The 15,560-nt window shown below is 36.3% G+C and overlaps 1 protein-coding gene across 1 annotated transcript in view; it reads left to right on the top strand.

The window, feature by feature from the left end:
* TET1 (tet methylcytosine dioxygenase 1) overlaps positions 1–15,560 on the top strand; it is a 126,572-nt gene that overhangs the window by 44,243 nt on the left and 66,769 nt on the right. The gene's annotated exons all lie outside the window — the stretch shown is intronic.

The following is a 15,560-nucleotide window of genomic DNA, read 5'->3' as shown; positions in this document are numbered from 1 at the left end:
CCCCTATTACCGTTTTATAAAATCTTTTGATTTGAAGATCAAGAAATATGGGTAACTGACAGTAAATTTCAGGTTTCAGATAGGTTGCCCAGTCCACATTTAGCCATTGAGCTCTTTGTTGGATTGTCTAGTGCTTCCTGGATTGGATCCTGAATTCCTAATTGGAGGAGATTAGCAGATTGAAAAAAATAAATGTAGTTGGGTAAACTCAGAGATTAAATTGATCTGCTGCATCTATACCAGGTGGTATCAGAGAATGGAAGAGAAAGGAATGCCTTAATTATTGACTCACTGGAAAAAGAAATGAAAGAAAATGAAGTAGTGGTATTTATAGGGCCATGGTGAAGCACTTGCAAAGGTATTATTGGCTTGAAGTAAGGATTTGATGACCCATATGAAAATCTGAAGGTTGTTTGCTGATTAAAATAAGTAGAAGCTATTTCAAAATGTTAATTTCATCACTCTATGCATGAAATCTAGTTTATGCCCTCACTTAGTGGATGTGTGAAATAGCTGCACTGCAGGTTAGAACATTCCATCAGAAATTTAATCCAGCTGTCCAGGGTTTATTTAAAGCCTCTGATATTTGATCACTTCACTAAAACAAGTTAAGACCGTCAGAAAGCTGAGTTACCTGGACCGCATTTCCTAAGATAGTATGCGTTATGATACATGATACAGTAATAGACGGCCTGACAGGCTAACTTCCGCTCAATGTAACTTCTAGTTAAAAATTGTCTGTGAAGAATAGTTTATGTGCTGCCCATGGTCAGAAAAAAAGACAATATAAAAAATGTGTTTTCCTTTTTTGACTTTTCAGTCAGAAAAGCTGGTCAGATTCATTGGGCAAGCATTGTAATGTGCTCAACTGTGAAATAGGAAAGCACTTCTTTCTTGTGGACTTCATTAAAATTAAATATTTTTTTGGACATAATTTCAAACAACAAAAAAGCTGTAAGAGTAGTATAAAGTATTTCCATACACCCCTCACCCAGTTTACCCAAATGTTAGCATTTTATCTCATTTGCTTTCTCTATCTACATACATAGATAGAGAGAATTCTTTGAGAGTAAGTTTCAGACCTGATGCCTCTTTACCCCTAAATACTAAAGTATGCATTTCTTAGAAACAAGGACCTCTTCTTACATAACTAGTACAATGATCAAAATCAGGAAATTAACATAGATACAATACTATTATTTAATCTATTGATCCGATTTCACCAATTGTCCTTAAAAATGTATTGTGTATCAAAAGATAATCTCAGATCATGCATTGCATTCAGTTGTTCTGTCTCTAGTCTTGTCAATTTGATATTTTCAAAGAGTACAGGTCAGTTATTTTTGTAGAATGTCCCTTAGTTTGGGTTTATTCGACATTTGCTCATGATTAGATTCAGGTTTATGCTTTTTTAACAAGAATGCCGAAGAAGTGAGTTTGTGTTCTCAGTGAATCATATCTGGAGGCACATGATGTCAATTTGTTCTATTATGTACTATGATCATAACATTGACCTCTTGGTTAAGGTGGTATCTTCCAGGTTTCTCCAGTACTGTAACTCTCTTTCCTTTTGTACTGAAGTATTTTTCTGTGGAGCTACTTTAAGACTACGTAAGTATCCTGTTGCTTCTCATTGGTTTTTAGCATTCATTCATGATTCTTGCCTGAATGAAATATTAATTATGATGGACTCTATTTTAACCTAAACATTCTATTTTGTATTTTGTTACCTTTAAGGCGTCTTAACTTTTGGGGGGCATAGAAATGGGATGTCTTAAGTTTGAAAGATTAAATTAATAAAACTTTTAAGTAATAACAAAAAATGCCTGTGGCTCTATTTAATGTCCTATTGTACTGTAGCCAAATGGTTAATTTTGGTTGAGAAAGTAGGACTCAGGTTACTATATGGTAAAATGAGGGTGTAGTATCTGAGATGTTGAAAAAAAGCAGATATTAGGATGACAAGGTGAACCAGGCATTGAATTCCAAAGGAATGTGACATAGACTTCATTCCGTCTTTATCTTTTTCTTTCCTCTCTTATCTTCCACACTACCCTATCTTGCCATGAACTTAATACAAAAGAAAGAATTCCAACTCAGAGAAACTCAATGGAGACAAATACAGTAAAATGAAGATAACCAGTCAATCAGTAACAACCGCACTCCCCCAATTTAGGACCAAGTAGCTTTGAAGGAAAGAAAAAAGATTTGTTTATGAACCAGATAGGAAACAAATTACGTTAAACTTCCTCCAGGATATAATCAAGAAACAGAACTCTCAAAATTACGTCTGGGTGAAGTTCATAGGTTATAATAGCAGCAAAAGTAGACTTCAGTCCTATGTACAGCTAATGCCCCAAGGGGAACATCACGTGCAGTCAAAATTAATTTTATTAAGGAAGAAAATGAAAACATCAGTATGATTTAAAAGGAAATCCAATGAACTCATTTTAGAAATAGCTATAATTACAAAAAAAAAGAGAACAATCTTGAAAGAAATTCAAACAGAAATATATGAAGGAAAGGTCAAAGTTCTATATACTCATTGTCCCTCGTTTTGTTCAAACTCCTTACTCTCTCACATCTGAAAGGTACATACTCTTAATAGTTTGATGGGTGTTCTTCCAGATATAGTCTATATACATACAAGTATATCCATAGTTATATATATGTTGTGTATATATACAGATGTATCAACTCATTCTTTTTTTTTTTTTTTTTAAGATTTTATTTTTTTCCTTTTTCTCCCCAAAGCCCCTCGGCACATAGTTGTACATTCTTCGTTGTGGGTCCTTCTAGTTGTGGTATGTGGGACGCTGCCTCAGCGTGGTTTGATGAGCAGTGCCATGTCCGCGCCCAGGATTCGAACTGACGAAACACTGGTCCGCCTGCAGCGGAGCGCGAGAACTTAACCACTCGGCCACGGGGCCAGCCCCTCAACTCATTCTTTTTTAATAGTGGCATTATTTTTTGAAATACTTTTTATATATCGTGAAATACTCAAATGTTAAATATATTATTCAACCAGTTTTGGTGAATGCATAGAAAAACACTAATCATTTCTGTCACCCCAGCAAGCTTCCTTGTGCCTCTTCCTAGTCAATCTGCTCCCACTCCAAGCAACTATTAATCTGATCTATATCACCATTGGTTAGTTTTGCCTTTTCTATAAATTTTTATGTATGGAATTATATAGAATATATTTTGTGTGTATCTGGCTTCTTTCAATCAGGACTAGAAAGATAAATAGATAGATCTGAACGTCCTTAGTTTTAAACAAAAATTTTATTGAGATATAATTCATATACTACACAATTCACTTATTAACAATGTACAATTCAATGGCCTTTAGTATTCTCACAGTTGTACATGGATCACCACAGTCAATTTTGGAAAATTTCCATTACCCCAAAAAGTAACCCCATTCTCCTTAGCTGTCACCCCTCAACCCCTCCATCCACTCCAGCCCTAGGCAACTAATAATTTACTTTCTATCCCTGTGTGTTTCCCTATTTTAGACATTTCATATAAATACAATCGTACAGTCATATAATACATGGTACTTTGTGACTGGTTTCTTTCATTTGGCATAATGTTTTCAAGGTTCATCCATGTTGTAGCATGTATCAGTACTTAATTCCTTTTTACCTTCCTTCCTGAATATTCCATTGTATGTATATAGCACATTTTATTTGTCCAGTCGCCATTTGTTGGCCATTTGGGTTGTTTCCACTTTTTGGCTATTATGAATAATTCTGCTATGGTCATTCATATATGACATATGTTTTCATTTCTCTTAGGTGCGTACCTAGAAGTGGAATTGCTAGATCATATGTTAACTCTGTGTTTAACGTTTAGAAGAATTGCCAAACTTTTCTAAAGCAGCTGCACTATTTTACATTCTTACTAGCAGTATATGACAGATCCAATTTTTCTACATTCTATTCAATACCTGTTATTGTCTATCTTTTTTATTTTAGCCCTCCTAGTGGGTGGGTGAAGTGGTATCTCAGATGGTTAACAATATAGTAAGAATCTCTTTATGTGCCTGTTGACCATTTGTATACCTTTAGAAAACTGTCTATTTATTTTCTAATTGGGTTAGTTGACATTTTGTTATTGACTTGTAAATGGTACTTTATGTATTCTACATACAAGTCTCTTATTAGTTGGATGATTTGCAAATATTTTCTCTCATTCTATGGATTATCTTGTCACTTTCTTGATGGGTCTTTTGAAACAAAAAATTTTTAAATTTTGATGATGTTCAGTTTATCTATTTTTTTCTTTGATTGCTTGTGCTTTTGGTTTTTTATATCTAAGAAACGATTTCCTAATCCTTGTTTACAAAGATTTACACCTGTGTTTTCTTCAAAGAGACTTAGGATTTAGCTTTTACATTAAAGTCTTGATCTATTTTAAGTTAATTTTTATATATGGTGTGATGTAGAATCCAGCTTCATTCTTTTGCATGTGGATATCCAGTTGGCCTAACACCATTGGCTCAAAAGACTATTCCTTCCCTATTGAATTGTCTTGGAACTCATCACAGTTTTGAGTTTCATTCGTGTTGTGTCTATCAGTCATTTGTTCCTTTTTGTTGCTGAGTGGTATTCCTTTGTAAGACTATACCAGTTTGTTTATCCATTCTCTCACTGATGGACGTTTGGATTGTTTCTAGTTTCTGGCTATTATGAATAAAGCTGCTGTGAACATTTTTATACAAGGGTTTTTGTGTGTGGACATGTTTTCATTTCTGTTGGATAAATAGGAGTTGAATTGCTGAGTCATAGGATAGGTGTACGTTTAATAGTTTAAGAATCTGCTAGGGGCTGGCCCCGTGGCCGAGTGGTTAAGTGCTGCAGGTGGCCCAGTGTTTTGTTGGTTCAAATCCTGGGCGCGAACATGGCACTGCTCACCAAACCACACTGAGGCAGCGTCTCACATGCTACTAGAGGGACCCACAGCGAAGAATATACAACTATGTTCCGGAGGGGCTTTGGGGAGAAAAAGGAAGAAAATAAAAAAATAAAAACTCCTAAAAAAAGAATCTGCTAAACAATTTGCTAAAGTGATTGTACCCTTTTAGACTTCCACTACAATTATAAGAATTTCAGTTGCTCCACATCTTCTCCAACATTGGGTTTGACAATTTTTTCGTTTAGTCATTCTAGTGATAGCCACATTCTTATTAATAGTTACCCATCATATAGCTCTGTAATAACTGTTTTATTTTTGAATAATACTCTATTTACTAACTAAAAATAATAACATTACTAAGTTACAGTAACATTTTTGGAGAAGCTCTTGTCCAGAAGAATTAATTGGCTTCTAGTTTTTCATTATTATAATTATTATTAAAGTAAACTTACTTGACTGAGCTCAGATTTTTAAAAGATATTATATAATCTATGCACATGTCCTATCATATTGAGAAGTAACAACAGCACGAAGAACAATAAAGTTAAGTGAGGTGAGGTGAGTTTTTTTAATTATTCTTCTAAGGGTTGGTGGTGAATTTTGGTAATTGTATAGAGGAAACAGGACCTATCTGAGTTTTGCCATTTGATCTAAAGATTAAAGAATAGATAGAACATGGAGAAGAAGACTTGAAGTTCAGAATGTTTAATGATAGTGTACAAAAGCACGTAGTTGGTCTGAAAAGAGTTCAACTTTCCAATTCAGATAAATGACATCCCATAATTTTGACAGTACTTGGAAATAAGAGCACCTAAATACCATCAGTGATGTTTATGAAGTCATGGAGAATGAAAGAGGTGCCTGGAAGTTTAATATAAAGTAAAAAACTTACTAAGTGGTCAACTTCACAGAAGAAGAAATGTAAATGTCCAAGAAATAATTTTTAAATGGTCAGCCTCAGGGCTGGCCCAGTGGCACAGCGGTTAAGTGTGCACGTTCTGCTTTGGTGGCCTGGGGTTTGCCGGTTCAGATCCCAGGTGCGGACATGGCGCTGCTTGGCAACCCATGCTGTGGTAGGCATCCCACATATAAAGCAGAGGAAGATGGGCATGGATGTGAGCTCAGGGCCAGCCTTCCTCAGCAAAAAGAGGAGATTGGCAGCAGATGTTAGCTCAGGGCTAATCTTCCTCAAAAAAATAAATAAATAAAATAAATAAATGGTCAGCCTGCATAATAATTTGAAAAACATACATTATTAAAGTCCCCCTCTTTTTTTTGCCATATGAATTTGGGAAAGTTAAAGAACAATGTTAGTAAATATGGGAAATTTGAGTTAAAAATAGGACAATCTTGGCACTGAGAAAGGAAATCGGATCTATCTTTCTGGAGAGCAGTTTGGGTGGAGTTTTGAAAGTATAGGTGCCTGCTTCACTCTAAAGAAAGGAAGAGAGATTTAACGTTTTATTTTTAAAGGGAAAAAAACTGTTACAAAATGACATGGTACAGATCTCATTTTTGTTTTAAAAATACAGTGCATCAAATATAATATATTGTTATACACAAAAAGGAATCTGGCAGGCTATGTACTAGTTTTCCCTGATTAGATGATTTAGAGTCTTTCCTCTGGTTTTCCTTATCTCTATCTGCTGGGGTTTTTTTCCGCCTGTAATAAGAGTATAATAAAATTAAAGAAATTTCTGATTAAAGAAAAAAACACGAACTAACATTATGATTAAAGAGCAGAGGGATCAGCACACTGAACTTTGTGGAAAGCATTCGCTCTGTGTGAAAGTTCCAGTGAACCCTTACAGCAGGTAAAGGGCCTTGGGGAAAGGAGTGGGCTCCAGGCTATGATAGGTATGTGTTTTTTGACTTTGTATTTGGATATGATTTTTAATTTACAAAAATATTGCAAAAATAGTACAAAGAATTTCCTTATACTTTTTACCCAGCATCCCCAAATGTTAACATCTTACATAACCATAGTACCATGATCAAAACCAGGACATTAGGGTACCAGCCCCCTGGCCGAGTGGTTAAGCTCACGTACTCCGCTTTAGTGGCCTGGGGTTCACTGGTTGGGATTCTGGGCGTGGACCTAGCACCGCTCATCAAGCCATGCTGGGGCAGCCTCCCACATAGTGGACCTAGGAGAACCTATAACCAGGATATACAACTATGAACTGGGGGGCTTTTGGGAAATAAAAAAAAGAAGATTGACAACAGATGTTAGCTCAGGGCCAATCTTCCTCTCTCACACACAGAGCCCCCCGAGGACATTAACATTGACTCAATACCATTTAATATTCTAAAGACCTGATTCAAATTTGGCCCATTTTCCCACTAATTTGCTTTTTTGGTGCAGGCTTCAATCTGGGACCCCTCATCACACTTAGTTGTCATGTCTCCTTTTTCTCTAAACTGCAGTCGTTCCTCAGTGTTTTGAAATCTTTCGTGACATTGGCCCTTTTGAAGAATCCTGGTCAGTTATTTTGTAGAATGTCCCCCAAGTTGGGTTTGTTTGGTGCTCCCTCATGATTAAATTTAGGATATGCATTTTGGCAAGAATCCAGAGCCATCTGCCCTTCTCAGTGTATCATATCTGAGTTACCTTTGATCACTTGGCTTAAGTGTCTGCCAGGATTCTTCTTTGTAAAATTACTGTTTCCCTTTGTAATTAGCAAGTGTCTTGTGGGGAGATACTTGGACAGATACCCTGCTTTCCATCACGTTTTTACCCACTAATTTTAGGATCCATAGATAGTTCTTATCTCCAATGCTTATTAATATGGTGTTTACCAAGTAGTCATTTCCTATTCCTACCATTCCTCTTCATCTATTAATGGGAGTTCTACTGGAAGGGAGTACTGTCCCTCTGCTCTTGCTTATTTATTCACTCAATTATTTATTATATCAGTATGGACTCACAGCTATTCATTTTATTCTATGGATTATAATCCATCACTGATAGATCGTTGAAGGGTTAAGGAAGACTTCCATGTTGGGTTCCAAGGGTAGAAGTGGATGGGTGACGGGGTAGGAAGAACCAGCATACTGGACGGTTGGGAGGTAGTTTCTTGGTACTTTGGGTATTTAAGCAGTTTCATGAGTCCCTTCATAGAGGTGATGCAGAGATAGTTCATGCTTGGCGTCAGTAGGTGGACTCCATGCCCTTGAAGGTCTCTCCTAACCTCGAGATCCTCTCAGCAGCTTAAGCAGAAAACACAGATGGCCACTTCATAACTTACTTAGCTACTAAGCTTGTGTAGTAAGAGTTTTATATCAGTGCATGTCTAGCCTCTGATGTATCTGTCACATAATTAGCAAAACCCAGCCGGCACCCCAGGCAAAGGGTGAGGTGTATGGAACTTCAATGTAAATAATCTAAAAATGCCAGACCTGACAGATTCTACCACTTTCATGTGGCTGGATTCTCATTTCTTAGAACTGAACATAATGATGTGTAAGTTTAGCTCAAGGTGACTTTTTCTTGGGATGTATAAAGGAGATTATTGCGTTTGCTGGAATGGCTGTCATGTTATCTAGTACCAAGTCCATTGCTTTGACTTGTTGCCTGCCTCCTGCTACTTCACATTCTTTTTCGGCACTTCTTTAGAATTTCAGCCTTGATTTACTTCCCCCTAGACATTTCCAATTTTTTAAATGAAATCTATACTTGTCTTTATTTCCATGATTTCTGAAATATTTCCATGAAGCTAATATAATAATTTTAACAAACATTTTTTCTTATTTCATGTTCTTTTCTTTATTTATTTATTTTGCTGTACAGGAAATATAAAACTTTATTTTTATTTATGAATTTTTTTGAATTGATTTTCCCCCAGCTTTATTGAGATATAATTGGGATATAACACTGTAAGTTTAAGGTGTACAACACAGTCTTGTTATGTATACACTGTGAAACAATTACCACATTTTTATGTTCTCTTAGAATGTCACTGAAATTTCCTTCCCTTTTAGTAGCTTGTAGTGTTGGTCTCATTTATTACAGGCCCCAAATTTGCTCTTTTCTGTGTTTTTCAATTAATTGTTAGAGTTAGAGCGTCTTCAATGCTGTTTGAATCTCTACTAGGCAAGTACTGATCACCCCTGGCAAGGGTCCTTTGTTTACCATATTTAATCCAGCTTTTAGTCCCTCTGAGTGCTCTTTCTCAAGCTGATTTGTTTGAATCCGTTTTGCAAGTAAAATAGCAAGACGCCTTGTAGGAATTGCTTTATTATTAAGGTCCAAATGTATAACATCTGCTCAGGCTCCTTCGTGCCTGGAGCCTTGTGTTCTCAAAACGCTTGTTAGTTTCGTCGGCTGTCATCTCATTTGTTAGCAAGCATCAAAATGGTTTATGAACAGACCACAAAAGTCTGCCTGGCAGCTTTCCAGAGAGGTGCCGAACAGGGGTATTTTAGAATCGGGTTGTAACTTTGTAATTCATAAAAGAGAGATGAGAGAAATCCAGCAGCAACAAAAAGCCTTCCCTGTTCACAGACTAGGAAACCATTTTGTGGTGTTATTTTTGTTTATTTTTACTAAAAGCCTTACACTGAGCTATGTCATTTTTTACAACCATCCTTAGTTGTATGATAGTAAAATTAGGTGATTTTCTATTTTAATGTATAACACCAATTTTTGGGGAACTGTGGAATTCAGAATCTTGTCCTTTCTTTCTGATTTATGTTTTTATTCTTGTCTTCCTTTTTCACTATTGGATTTTATTCCATGATGTTTATGAGGAATTAAAAAGTAATATAGTCCTAGATTGGAGTTTGTCCTTTTATAACTGTCAAAGAAATACTTAAGAGGAACGAGGGAAAGGCAGTGCCGTCTTCTGTATGTTTGTAATGACTTATTACTTTAATAATTTTTTTGTAATGCCTTCACTTTTATCTGTGACATTTTGTTTGCACTACAAAAGACATGAAATAACAATGGCAACACACATGCTGGTGTTTTATTTCAAATAGTACGAGTCCAAGCAGATGACATTCTAGAAGTTATTTATTTTCTTTTTTGAAAATTGTAAATTTATTTGTTGTGGACAATTCACCTCCCCCAACTCAGCCAAATGGATCTAGTATTAACAGTTATTTTATATTCTTTCAGACCTTTTTTGTTGTGTATATAAGTACATAGACAAAATGGTATCATTCTATAATACTGTTTCGCCATATGCTTTTAAAAATTTTTTAAATTCTGAAATATACATACAAGAGTGTATATGAGATGTTTGTATAGTTCAGAATTGTTACAAGGAGAGCACTTTTTTCCCTTTAAGGATATTGCTTTTCTTTTTTTTTTTTTAAGGTTGGCACCTGAGCTAACATGTGTTGCCAATCTTCTTTCTTTTCCCCCTTCTTCTGCCCAAAGCCCCCCAGTACGTAGTTGTATATTCTAGTTGTGAGAGCCTCTGGTTGTGCTATGTGGGACGCCGCCTCAGCATGGCCTGATGAGCGGTGCCATGTCGGCACCCAGGATGTGAACTGGGGAAACCAAAGCGGAGTGCGCGAACTTAACCACTCGGGCATGGGGCCGGCCTTGAGAACACTCAATCACCAGTCAAATGGTTAAGAAATTGAACGTTGCCAGTTCTGTAACTATCTGTGTATGTCCCTCTACCATCTCATTGTCCTCCCAACTCCCAAGAGGAAATTTCTTTCCCACCCTTAGGATAACCATTTCCTTGCTCTTCTATATAAAGGTTTACCATTTCTGTATGCTTCCTTGATGATGTAGTTCTTAAGGATAAATTTCTACAAGATAATTTCCTTGACGGGAGATTCCCAGTGATGAGCATGTAGTTAACAATTTTTTTTGTCATAAAAACTTTATCTTTTTTTCTGATTACAAAAATAATGTTTATTGTAAAATTATTTGGGCGTTTATACCAATTAGTAAGACATTACAGAAATGTATGATGTAGAAAATGAAAATCCCTGGTAGCTAACCCCATACCAAATAACATTCATTTGGTTTATGTTCCTATAACTACATATACTAATATCTATTATTTTATAAAAATTAGATTATGATGTATTACTTCTTTGCAGCTTGGTTCTTTTCATATTAATTAATTATGTACTCCTTTTTGGGTCAGTGTAAGTAGATCTCCATTGTGATTTCAATAAATTGAGAAATATGGATTTAAGATTACTATTTAAAGACAAAGGGAATCAGTAGTAAAACTAAAATAGTGTGTATGTCTTTTAAATTAATAGAGGAAAAGAGAATAAAAAAGAGAAAGAACCCATTTAGCAAAAAACCTGCCAGCATCAAACATTTATTATTAGGATATGTATCTATGAAATATGGTCACCATCTAAAAGAAATGCCTCAGATTGTATAAATAAAACAAAATCTAAATTAAATGACATATTGTCCACAAGACGCTCCTACAGCGAAGGAATTGAAACTTGAAAGATGGGCAAAAACATTCCAGAGAAATGTAAACAAAAATGAAATGTACTTCTAGGTATACATTTTACATTTTGATAGTTATTGCCCTCTGTAAATTTAAACTTGAACCAAGGGGCTGGCCTGGTGGCTCAGCGTTTAAGTGCGCACATTCCACTTCTCGGCAGCTGGGGGTTCACCAGTTCGGATTCCGAGTGTGGACATGGCACCGCTTGGCAAGCCATGCTGTGGTAGATGTCCCACATATAAAGCAGAGGAAGATGGGCACGGATGTTAGCTCAGGGCCTGTCTTCCTCAGCAAAAAGAGGAGGATTGGCAGCAGATGTTAGCTCAGGGCTAATCTTCCTCAAAAAATAAATAAATAATAAAAAATAAAATAATCTTGAACCAAGAGCAGCAAGTTTATCACCTCTAGATGTTATTAGTCATTGTTCTGTGTCAATCTTACATTTTTTTAAGTGATTCTGTTATTTTAATTTTTAAATTATTACTGAGCTTAATACCTGAAAAGCTGAAAAGCTTTGTTGAGGTATAATTGACAAATAAATTTGTAAGCTATTGACTGGTTTCACAAGCCAATAATATACAGGATGATATCTATTAATAAGTCGATAAAGAAATAATATAACATACTCCAAACCAATGATGAATTAAATGTACTAATGTTCTTGGCAAGGGGAGATGAAAGGAATAAAGTCCAAATTTAGTTCAAGGTATACCTTTTTGTATGAGGAGACACTCAGGAGAGATGACTAGACCAACCAAGAGCTGACATCCAGCTGTCAGCACAAACCACAAAACGAAAGTGGAAAGTACCCTGTTGCTAGAGAACGATGGTACAGGTGTTGGGAGGCTGGCTGACATCCTTCATAGGGCTTCATTGTATGGTTTGTCAGCACTACCGATAAGGGCGTTGCCCTGACCACAGTAGGAGCTAATGAATGCCCCAGGTCTTTGGAGGGTTATTTAGATCAGCCTAATTTGCCCTGCCCAGACTGAAACTCAAACAATTCTCACAAACTCTCAGTATTTATGGTCTAAATGTTGCCTTGTCATAGTTTCCTCTTCATGTGTTCTTATGGATCAGCATCCATCAGGGCCCCTCAGCAGCTGGGCAACTGAGTTCTTATCAACAACAACAGATGAGGTGATGACATCCTGACACAACTTACTTTATTCTTATATGAAAACAACTTTTTTTTTGCCTTTGTTATAAACAGGTAGATAAAAACAACTTTACTTAAGTCATAAACAAGTGGATTTGAAATCACATCAAACCAATACACAACATTCACTTACCATAATGCCCTGCAGATTCATCCATGTTGTTACAAATGACAGGGGTTTTTTTTCTTTTTAAGGCTGTAGAATAGTCCATTGTGCACACACGTACATATCATATTTTGTTTACCCATTACCTATTGATCAATGGATAGCCACTTAGGTTGTTTCCTTACCTTTGCTATTGTGAATAATGCTGCTACCTCATTGAGAGGATCCCTTATTGTGGTTTGGATTTGCATTTTTCTCATGATTAACGTTGATTAGCATCTTTTCATGTACCCATTGGCTATTTGTATTGTTTGTCTCCTTTGGGAGAATGTCTATTTAGGTCCTTAATTTTTATTTCTTTATTATTAGTGGGATGAAACATCTTTTCATAGAAAGTTTATTAATACTAGAATTTGGTGGGTGTAGTTTTCTGAATTTTATTTCAATTTCTTGTGCATTTAGATTTGTTTTGTTTTGTTTAACCTCAGGGTTACATTGTTGTGTATCTTTTCAGATATTTTAAAGCTACGCTTAGACAGATACCTCTCCTCAACCCTCCCTACATACACACACAGAAGACTGTATCATTTGTTCTTTTTCAATTGCTCTTTTCATACGTTTTGGATCTTTTGCCATTTCAATACATGATATTTTAATGGGTACCTAGAATGCTACTGTACAGACATGTCATACCATCCTATATTCACCCGGTCCTGTATTGTTTTGAAATATTTGCTGTTGCAATGCAGTACAAACAAGCCTTCCATAAACATTTTTGTGAATTTCTCATTAAATAGTAATCTAAATCCAGAAATATTTTAAAATTATTACTTTTAATAAACAAGGAAGGATAAGGAAAAATTTCCATCACTGTAGTTATCTTTGGAAATAAAAGAGGAAAAAAAGAATAAACCCATGGGAATTTGGGAATTTGTATTGGTTTGTAGTACCTCTTAGCCTCATGACTTTGCCTGTAATTGCTTATCTTGGTTTCTGTTCCTGACTTGCTAAGACTGAGTCATGCATTAAAAGAGGAGTTAGACAGAAAAAGACCAGAGCTCTGGTTAAGGGGGAAAGTGTTGTATACAGACTGAGGGGTGGTGTGTGACAAAGGAGTCAGTCTAGTGATGTTAGGTCCTGGAGACTGTTTTTTCAAGAGGCAAGAAAAGACTAGAACAACGAGTACATCTAAAATTTCCTAACCAAAAAGGACACTTGCCATTTAAAGTATCTGGTTCCAGAAGAGCCACATTCTGAAAACAAGTATTGTAAACATTGGCATTTAGAAAGGAGAGGAGTCTATTCCTTCATTCTTTTTTTTTTTTAAAGATTTTATTTTTTCCTTTTTCTCTCCAAAGTCCCCTGGTACATAGTTGTATATTCTTAGTTGTGGGTCCTTCTAGTTGTGGCATGTGGGAAGCCACCTCAGCGTGGTTTGATGAGCAGTGCCATGTCCGCACCCAGGATTTGAACCAACGAAACACTGCGCCGCCTGCATCGGAGCACAAGAACTTAACCACTTGGCCATGGGGCCAGCCCCTATTCCTTTATTCTTAAAATAATATTTACAAATGAATACAAGCAGAGTTGAAAAATCTCCCTAGATTAAGCCACCATACAAGACCTGTGTTTCTTTTTTCTTTTAAATTCTTTTGTATGTTTATTCATTTTTTTATTCTGTAAGATAAACTTGCCGCCAAGCTAACATCTGTACCAGTCTTCCTCTATTTTATGTGGGATGCTGCCACTATGGCTTGACGAGTGGCGCTAGGTCTGCGCCTGGGATCTGAACCTGTGAACCCCGGCACACTGAAGCGGAGCACATGAACTTAATCACTATACCACTTGCTTGGCCCCAAATATCCAGATTTTTTAATGAAAAATTTGGGGCATAAAATAAGTTCAGAGAATAATGCAATGAACACCGCAATACCCATTATCTCAATTCAATAATTGTCTTTTTGAATGTGTGTGAACCATTGGAAAGTTGTAGGTATCATCTTTAAGGTTAATCTCTTACTAAGAGCATTCTACGCCATCATACCATTATTATAATTCCCTAATATTATTTAATATCTAGTCTATACTTATGTTTCCCCATTTGTCCCCTGAATAAAACCACACATTTTTGAGCCTAGAGGACAACCACCAAGATTAGTCCTCTGAGAACTAAAGTCCGGGATGAGGATACATTACAAATAAGTAAGAAAGCATAATCAATTGATATGATAAATAGCTGTGCAGAGATAGTAAAAGAAGGAGGGTTCAATCTTATCTGTGAGCCTGGAGGATAAGAAATACTTGATTCCACCAGCTGAGGGACTGATTGTTAAATACTTGATTCTGCAGATCACCTTTCTTCTACTTCACAGAGATGAATAGATGTTTTTTGGGCAAATTGGATGGGGGAGGGTTGAATGACCAAGGGGCATTCTACATTGAAGTTGCTACTTGAGAAAAGACAGGGCCGCTTAAAATAGCCAAGAGGAAGCAAGGCTGCGGGTGGGAGTGGGGGGAGAGACTGTTGTTGCAAGAGACATTCAGTAAAATTTGGCCAAGGCTAGGAACTAGAGGTCTAGGTTGCTGGGGTGAAAAATGTGAATTTTGCTCTGGGGATTAGTGGGTCCCAGCTTCCCTTACCGAGCTGCTCTTTGAATCTATATAGGGTTTTTACCTTCAGACCTAAGGGAACCATGCAGGGGCTAGTTTAGACTCTGTGGTTTTCTAAAACCCCTAGGGGGAAGTTGATGTTTAGCCAGGTGCAGTGTGGAATACAGCCTAAAGCAAAGGGATTTGCATTTAAAATGAACCCCTTAAATAACTGCATTGTCTAACACTTGAAATTTGGGTACTGCAACTAAGAAACTGACTCTATGATTTTAATTCACTTAAATTTTAACACTGAAGCAAAATGAAATATTTTTTCCAATAAATACAACTT

This window comes from Equus quagga, chromosome 2 (assembly GCF_021613505.1).
Source record: "Equus quagga isolate Etosha38 chromosome 2, UCLA_HA_Equagga_1.0, whole genome shotgun sequence".
NCBI lineage: Eukaryota > Metazoa > Chordata > Mammalia > Perissodactyla > Equidae > Equus > Equus quagga.
Note: the sequence above shows the minus strand (reverse complement) of the source record. Positions and strands in the feature narration are given on the sequence as shown.